Here is an 8,373-nt window from a genome sequence, read left to right as displayed (position 1 = left end):
CTTCTGTTGTGAAAATTACCTTACAAAAAGGCCTATTCCGTATACAAGTTCACATACAAAAAGGATATGCGATATGTCATTGGTTTCTCTTGACACTGTAGGCATGTTTCCGTCTCTGCTTAGCCCATCTTATTTAGATAGTAGTTGGAGTGCAATGGCCTGTATACTGGCCTACAAATTTCCACAAATCTTGTGAATCACATTCACGTTCCATTTTGAAAGATTTGTAAAATTAAAAGCTTGCCAAAAGTGCGCGAGACTATATTTGTGATAGGCCTGTTGCGGCATACCAAACTGGCCAAAAACTTAGATCCACGAGCAAATAAATAATGAGTGTTTTTAGCGACCGGTGGTTCAATAAGTGGTTGAAGTAGTGATTAATTAATTATTAACGGGATTAATTACAGACTGGAACCAAATACCAACGAACACAGACCGCTAACTTAATTATACATCACACCACCCCTACACGTAATATAATATAAACACGGCTAAAGCATTATCACCCAGACACATATCCTTAAGTCATGAATCTTTTCATCCAAAATATTTTCAAACATACAAACATATCCTACAAAACACTGCCTACCATGAAAACATAACAGAATCATAAACAATTACAATCCAACACTAAACCAAACAACATATTCAACGGCGAACGACACATCACCAGCTCAATAGCACACAGATAAACCAATATACAAGTTGAGTCTATTCGTTCACGCACTATCACAAAAATTAAGTAATTTATCATTTCAGACAACAAACAGCCTTCAAAAACCACAAAACACACATTTCTTACTAACGTAATATCCAACACCACTCGCCATCATATATGCCATTTAAAAAATTAATTGCATAAATTGTCCAGCCACATGCATTGGAATTACATCACAATATCTTGAAAAACGGTAAAAAAACAATGTTCCTATAATTGTAAAAAAAACGATATCTAACCCGATAGCATTGACCACTTAACATTTTGACATGTTCGTCACTTCGCAAAATACAAGAGAATCTCGCGACTTAATTTACAGCTGATTATTTGATATGGTATACATTTTCTTTGTTTACAGTTGTACGTATGTCGTTAAAAAAAGATAATTGAGCAATTAATTGTCGTCAACTCTTTCTCTAGTACGGTGAATTACTCCAAACAATTTATACTCAAGTTCTCATTACAGTGGTTTAAGTCGTAAAAAGAAATTAAAACCAAAAAGGACGCTTCTCTTTTCTCTTTGAAGCTCACTTTCCCTCTCATTTTGCTTTTACTCTGGTTTAAGCCACTAGAACTTAGTCGAGCAAAGGTCGCATAAATATAACCCCCTCTTTCTATCAAAAGTTGAGAAGAATTGAAACTCGCTCCCCTTTGGGCTTACAAATACAATTCTTTTTAAACACAAATGCCGATGTTCATCTTAATGAAAGGGGCCGAGTAGCGAAAAAGTCTTCTGATTCCTCTTTGACTTCCTCCAAAGTCACCAGAACATCTATACACTTTGAATTTATGCTATACCTTTTATGCTTTAAAATGTATTCAAATTTTACAACATACAGAAAAAAATATTTATCAGACATTAGAAAAGTACACAATTTATTATGTTGATTGTAAATGTATATGAAGAAAATAAATATGAAGAAGATTTTTTTTAATAAATCAATAATCACTAAGATTATTTGGAGATCGTGAGATGTGACGTAGGTTTTAAAAAACATTTTCTTTATCGTGCCAACGTTTCGATCTTTATTAAGACATATCTTCAGGGGGATCTTACACAGAAAACAAGCACTTTGAGCTCTGAAGATAATCTCAATAAAGATCGAAACGTTGAAGAAGAAGAAAAATAACTTCATTCTGGGACTGGTGTCCCCTAAGAATAATTTACATGAAATAAATAAAGGAAGTTCCTTCTATGCAGTTAAAAGTTAAAAAAAAGATAGAAATCTTGGCACAATGTATACCAGTAAGGCAGGCCAGAAGAGAAAAGTACGAGAATATTAAACAAAAATAACAAATGTTAACGTGAGGTCTCTGCTTGGAGGGAGAGGAGGTGGGATTTAAAGAAGGAAAAGGAGGCAGCATGACGAAGAGAAATGTTGGTACGATAACGAAAATGTTTTTCTAAAACCTATGTCACACCAGACCGCATCTCACGATCTACAAATAACCATTAAGTAACGCTCACTAAACACTACACAAATAATCACTTCTTTTATTTTAGTATTCCATACCACAAGTTGCGCAGATGACCTGGTAGCAACTATAAGGACAATTTGATGACACTATAGCGGTCCGGTGGAAACACCTACGCTAAGCGCTCCTCGCAGGAAGTGTGTAAAAGGAAAAATAAAGAAGACCATCCCTAAGAAAGGTTGGTCACTTCAGTGTAGTACAGTCGTTTGTCCTGTTTGGTTGAGTATTAAGAAGCTAGTCTACACCCAAGGTACCAATGTTGGAACATCCATTCCAAAATGAATATTAATTGTCCTCATGATCATTTTTGTAAAACATTTTGTAAACACTATGTAATAAAGGATGTCATTGCGTATTTAGTTTTTTAATCTTAATCATTATGAACTAGAATCTAGAACCACTTAATAAAAAACGCAATAACACTATGTCTAATCAGATGCAGAACGCCTTAAATATCGTACATAGATGGCATAAATATCAACCCTACGAAACTATTTCTCGTGCCCTTCACTAGAGGAAAGTTAAATCTATAAGCACCAACTTTAAAGATAATGCCGGGTAATTTTCTAAAGAAACTAAGCACGTAGGTATAATCCTTGGCCAACGGTTCAAGTGAGGAAAACATCATGACACTAATAAACGTGGGCCAGAGATTATACTTGGGAATAGTCGCCAGAATGGCATATTAGTATATACCAGAAGGCTCAAACCTCTGGGCAATGTATGGAACTCGAGTATGGTTACTGAATATACTGAACAAGGATACACAAAACAAATTACACATTCTTCAAAAACTAGCGTGTCTACTTGCTGCACGACATCGATCGAAACTGCACTGATTCCTTATTCTTACACATTCAAGTACAAAAAAGGGTTTCGATAGTACCAACAAACAATATAGAAGTACACCTAGTTCTTTCAAGCTGAAATGCATGGCTATCAAAGCTTGCGTCTTAGAAATTTTAAAATAGTTTTCACTGACAAAAATTCCTCATACAAGCAGGCAGCCAAGCAGTTCTAAAAGCTTCAGCATGTAAAAAGGTCACATCCAAAATAGTCTATAAATGCATCAATAATCTCCAAAACCTGGTAAAACATAACAACTAGGTCTTGCCTTGGGTCTTGGGCAAAAAAGAGTTCGGAATATTGAAAAAGCAGACAAATCGGCCAAACATCTGCAAGATCACATGTAGGCCAAGAATCTACAATTGGGATAATAAGATTAAAAATAGTTTCCTCCATCTGGAAGATGAATCAGAGTGGGTCCTCAAAATACAGAGGAGAAGTGGATGAATTCATAATTTAAAAAAACTCTCGCGAAAACTGGCTAACACATTGCTACAATTAAACAGGGCAAAATTCACGGGAGTTATAGCAATATGCACCTATATAGCATCTGAGAAAACATCTTCAGAACATCATAAGCATCTCATATATCTTAATTATTTTTTAAATTTTTTTGTATCAGTATTATTTGTTCGTACTGTAGAATAGCTGATTACATAAGAATCAAACTTATTGGCAAAAGCAATTATAACTGTTACAATTTAAAATGCAGTCACGAGAAACATAAACCGAAGGGAAAGAGCGTTTAATTATATTGAAAAGTAACAGCCGATCTTCCGAATTATTTTTTGAAATAATAGATTTCCTGTGTTTCCGCATTGAGGAAACAGGGCATTCCTGGTTATAAGTGGGGTCTTCTAACGATTTTCTAAAACTTAAATCGTTCAGTTTGCAATTGAAAACCAGAGTAAATTCGTAATTATATTAATTAAAACGAGAAAGTTGAGGATACGTACGTGGGCGAAGAGAAAGGCCCTGTCTGAACAAAGGGTTGAAGGTATTTGATGTTTGAGGTTTGACGGTTCATTGGAATTCGGGCTGCGCCTCTTTCCGGTTCAGCTACCCCCTGAGCCAATCACCGTTGGGGCTGACCGGAAACAGTTCCTCACACGACCCACGAAATTCAATTATGAACCATACGCCGTCATGTAACGTGTTCACCCTTGTTAGCGGGGAGAGAAATCTTTTCGGTAGGTTGTTTGCCCATCTTGTTTCTCTCAGGAAGTCGCTAATTGCCCATTGCCTACGCGAGTCTTCCCTTTAGCAATAAACGGACGGCACTAATGCCATAAATGTTTCAAAACCCTGTTTTGCTTTGGTAAACGATTACCCTTGGGCAGAAAGCATGATCTACTGTTCAATATTATGATCTTGGTCATTAACTACCAATAACTTTACAGTTTTAACAGTAAATGTGCCATCTGCCATTCAAATCTGCGGGGTGATGAACCTGTAGTTTGGTCGTTTCCGACCATTTCGGACTATCTATCTTCGCTGTTTTGGTCAAGGTGGTTAGCCATCATCACTGAAGAAGGCAAGAGCACCGAATCTTGAACTGATTTCGTCTCATACTTTGACAAAACTCGTAACTGGTCGATTATCATTAACCTAGAATTACCAAGTCTAGGTGCATAAAGCTCTCTGAAAATTCAAAATAATGGATATATTCTATAGGATGAAGTGCAGACCAAATCGCCGCAAGGTCGACCTAAAAGCACCCAATCCTTAACCCTTGTCCAAAGACTCATCTGGAGAAAACAAGTAAATACTAAATAACGCCAGATGTTATGAAGCAAAAACTGCAAAATAAACCCGAGTATGGCCTACTGGTTATACACCACAACTGGCAGACCTCCATTCACATAATGAGCTCTCGTTTGGTAACGAAAAACACTGAGCAAGAAGACGCAAAAGAAAATGCACTCCCCAAGGCGGGGCAAAACTTCAACTGCATTGCTCCCTGGAAGCCCTGATTCTTGTCCGTCAGATGAGCGATTATTTCTACCCCATTGGCAAAGAAGATCAGTAGGCTAAAGGGTGTGTGGGCTCCTAAGCTCTGAGTAAAGTATCCATCTCAATCCTCACAAATTATGTCCTATACACGTTCACACATATCACGTTATCCTTTTCCAATCTATTGATCCTAGCCAAATCTCCCAAGCTAAGGTGGAACAGCTTAACCAAGGGCTGCATTGTTAGAGGGAAGTCTAGTGTAAATTAGGTAACTACGGATACCAGGCACCTCATGTTTTAAATGTAGGCTTGTCCCCATGAAGATGGATTCGTGGGAATTTATACTCAAATAAACAAAATCAAGAAGTAGAGGTGTAAGGCCATAGAAGAAAATAGCCGTGAGGACGAATATGCACTGCTGCAAAGCCCAACTGAGCTATCCCAATGGAGATTTAAGAAGGAATAGATAAACAAATTTCTGAAGAGGCTGAAATGGCCTCAAAGGACAAAGGTTGCCTGGACTAATAAAATTGAAACAGGCAATATCCCTTGCTACTTTTAGCTCCAAACAAGTCTCAGAGTGCATAAATGGTCTAATGGCCCAAGAAGCCAATAAGGTGGGTTGTGGTACATGGAAGTATAGCATCAAACAACAGGTTGAACAATAATGAGACGTGAACCGCAGATAGGCAAACCGGAGGGTGTGCTAAGGTTGAAGCTGGAAAAATGGCTTGAGAAAGAGATTCAGGTATCAGAAGGGGCAATTCAGCAGATTCTGAACTGAAATAGCCTGACAAGAAGAAGGTGGAAGGAACTAAACCGAACAAAATGCAAGAGGCTAAAGAGGCCTTGGCAGGTTCCCTAACTCAAGAAAAATATGCTAACAACTTCAGAGGCAAGGGCACAGTAAAGAGGAGGCTATAAAGCTGTTGGGATATGCGCCCAACAAAAGTCCAAATGGAGCTGAGGTAGTCGGTCGCAATAGAATAATAATAGAAACGAAGGAAAAATAATAAAATAAAAAGCCTAAGATTGTGTGATGGCCGACATTTGCGAGCAATGGTCGACAACCTCGCGGACATGGCGTAGCACGCCATTACGATCCAAAGCGAGAGCCCGGACAGTGCCGAGTAACACTTGAGAGTGGTGAGAGACAATAACCAATACAAGTTAAGGCACGAGGAATCGAGGGGTTAGTACCAGGCAGTGGGAATCGGGGTTGTTTGAGAGGGAGGTAGTTTGATTCGACCCAGGTGGCTGTAATAAAGTGTAGTGTGTATCGGTTAAACATATTTTACATACCGACCTAGATGTGCAATGTTTTCGAGAATGCTTATCCAAACAATTAACATATCGACCTTAACTTTTTCATTCAAAGCGAGATGAATTTCGGTCATAGCATTAACAAGTGGGAGGCTCGACAAAACGGACAAATGAAATTCTCAAATCGCTTGGACTGAATCTTCGAATCCTGAGAAACTGTAAGAAAACTTTGTTGGCGTGAAGGGATGCTATTCGAGGTGGCTCGTAGAGTTCAAGTACTGTTACTTGTTGAGAGACAAATTTAATTGATTATTCGTATCTGGGGATGGTGTGGGGCGCTTGCCATATTCGAAAGCCCGTGTGATATGGGGTTCGATGTTTTTTAAAGCTAAGAAAGTCACAATATCTAGGAACTTCATTGTTTTCACAGAGGTTTGATGTATGTTTACGAATCCCCTGAAATGGTTGACCTAGGCAGGGGTTGAAGGGTTTGAAATTAATTATTGTTGATTGATACATGGAAGCGATTCTACTTGTATTTTGATGGCGTTGAGGTAATTTTCAGCAGGGTGGAATTTGGATGGTATTTAGTTGTGACGAGTCTCCCGTACCATCTCCATTCCTACACGATCCCGCTTGCGAGAATTAAATAAAATTCCATTTAACCGGAACTATGTTTCAATGGCTTCAACCCTGTTCGTTTCAGACTGGAGACTGTTATGTTCTAATATCTTATCCTGGATCTTAAAAAATGGGTCTCGTATTTGATCCTCAAGTAACGTGATTTTATTGTCAGTGAATTGTTTTGCAATATCAGATACTTTTACTACATTGGCAAATTTGTTGGATCGTTTTAAGACAGCTTATCCAATATTTCGATTGCTTTTCGTTCTTTGGTAGCCATTATGAAAGACTGAAATGCAGTTTCGGGGGGCTGTGTTTGGATTTGGGGGGTCTCGTAAATAAAATTTTGGAAGGGATGAAACTTACAGGTTTTGTTTTGGAATAAAAAGTAACGAAGAATAAGAAGTAAACAATCTTGGGGTTTTGACAATGGAAGCTGAGGGATTGCTGAAATGTGTTGGGCAGGGAAACCAAAAAACTATCATGGCCCGGGGGGACCAAAAAAAATTATATACGCGCGCTGGTCGGTCGCAATTTAATAAATAGAAAAAATAAAAACGGACTTACCCTTAGCTGGCCGCGTCGAGGCTCTCCTGGGACAAATTCTACCCTATAAAATAATGAAGGAGGAGTGAGTATGTAGATTCACTTTACATAAGGTGATTTTACCCACAAATTTGTTGTGTACAACTAGCCGATTTCATTCTTAAAGCTCATCAACAGGTTGAAAGGAGTAACAAGCACTTCTCTCGACATGAATTGTAAGAGTGAACGATGAGTCATTAATTGTATGTATTTGTATTAATTAATTAATTAAAATAAATAATAGAGTAATAAATTAATAATAAAAATAATAATTCACTAGTTTTCGTGGTCCGCTTGACCAAATAATATCTTTCAATGAATTAATCTGTATTTAAAGCGGTTGAGATAAAAAAAGTCAGTGTCACAAGCGGGATTCGAACCCACGACCTTCAGCTAAATACGCCGCTGCTCTACCACTTGAGCTATCGTCACTTCGATCCACTCGGACACTAACTTCCCATCTCAACCTCACCTTTCGAATTTTCCTTCCTTTTTGCCATTTTTCAAATGTGTAATCTATTTGATTCTCTGCGACAAATGAAATGGCCACGGAGAGCTTTAGTGAAGATATACTTCATATCTTAACCAATACCTTAAATACAGATTAATTAATTGAAAGACATTATTTGATCAAGCGGACCACGAAAACTAGTGAATTTAACAAGTTAAATGAAGTATATCTTCACTAAAGCTCTCCGTGGCCATTTCATTTGTCGCCGTGAATCAAATAGATTACACGACATTTGAAAAATGGCAAAAAGGAGGGAAAATTCAAAAGGTGAGGTTGAGATGGAAAGTTAGAGTCGAAGTCATGATAGCTCAAGTGGTAAAACAGCGGCGAATTTAGCCGAAGGTCGCGGGTTCGAATCCCGCTTGTGACACTGACTTTTTTATCTCAACCAATACCT

This window comes from Cimex lectularius, unplaced genomic scaffold (genome assembly GCF_000648675.2).
Source record: "Cimex lectularius strain Harlan isolate CLEC.00 unplaced genomic scaffold, Clec_2.1 scaffold241, whole genome shotgun sequence".
Taxonomy (NCBI): domain Eukaryota; kingdom Metazoa; phylum Arthropoda; class Insecta; order Hemiptera; family Cimicidae; genus Cimex; species Cimex lectularius.
Note: the sequence above shows the minus strand (reverse complement) of the source record.